Source organism: Chinchilla lanigera, unplaced genomic scaffold (genome assembly GCF_000276665.1).
Source record: "Chinchilla lanigera isolate Chin_1 unplaced genomic scaffold, ChiLan1.0 scaffold00060, whole genome shotgun sequence".
NCBI classification, from domain to species: domain Eukaryota; kingdom Metazoa; phylum Chordata; class Mammalia; order Rodentia; family Chinchillidae; genus Chinchilla; species Chinchilla lanigera.
In genome coordinates, this window is record NW_004955461.1 from 2,767,792 (window position 1) to 2,769,079 (window position 1,288).

Consider the following 1,288-nt stretch of genomic DNA (forward strand, 5'->3'; position numbering starts at 1 on the left):
TTTTTTTGGTGGTACTGAGGATTGAATCCCGGGCCTTGAATCCAGGAGCTACATCCTTAACATTTTTTTATTTGATTTTTCATTTTGAGGCAGGTCTTACTTAATAAGCTAAGTTGCTCACGCTGGACTGAAACTCGAAACCCTCCTTCTTCAGCCTCCCAGAGTGCTGGGATTACAGGCCTATTCGACCACCCCAGGCAGAAAAGTGACTTTAATAAATGCAAGCAGATACGCCAACATATTTGTTACAGATGGTAAGGACACTAAAATAGTTTCTTCTGCAAATTTGTACAGAATTTTTTTTAATTCTAAAAATGTTTTAAAAAGAAAAAAAAAATTATCTAAGGTTAGACTGCAAAGTTAGAAAACCAGGATGGGAAGCAGAGTCAAGGTCAAAGCCGAAAGCGCCTGAGAGGGAGGACGGCTCTCCCGAAGTTTGGGGATGCGGACCGGGGACAGCTGCTCGCCCTGGGAGGCTGATCTGCTGCAGGAGGACGCTACCGGGGTCGCCGCGGAGGCTCCTGAGGGGCTCTCCCCTCTCCTGAGGGCTCCAGAGGGCTCTTCTCACGGCCCTTCCTGTCCTCTGCGGAGAGGTTTTCGGTCACCTTCTCCACCAAAAGCCGCAGGAGAACCGTGGCTTGAGACGGGGCGGCCTCTCGCAGCGGCTCCGCGACCAAGGGGCACGGGCAACAGGCGGCCCAGAGCCTCGGCCGAGTACCGGTGCTCATCTGCAAGCGTGAAGCAAGCGGGACGTGTGGAAACTGGGCGCGATGTGGAGAGGGGGAGACGGAGCCCGTGGGTGGGTAGGAAGGAGCGGGACACGGCGTCCCGGGCGTAGGAGAGCGGGAACCCCGTCCCCTCCGCCATCCTGGGGTCGCGCCTGGCGCTGCCGCTTTCCCTGGGTCCTGGTCCTGGTCCAGCGCCGCAGGGCGCGGGGGCTCGGCCCGGAGCCTGACGCCCACACCCATGCGGGGGGCTCGGAGGGTCTCGGGGCGTCCCCGCCTCGGCGTCACACGGGGTCGCGCCTCGAGTGGGCGCCGCCTGCACCTGGCCCTGGTGACAGCGGGCCGCCAGGAGGGGCGGCGCGCGGATGCGGAGTGGTACCCAGGCGGAGCGCAGGTCGCCGGGATGCAGCCGGGCAGGGGTCGCGCGCCTGTCCGAGCACCGTGGCCCTTCCCATCCACCGCAGCCGCAGTCCGCGGCTGGAAAATGGGGCGATCCTCGCCTCCAGGGCCCCGTGGGGAGGCGGGCGCGGGGAAGCCCCGCGGGCAGCGTAGCCCGGGACCCT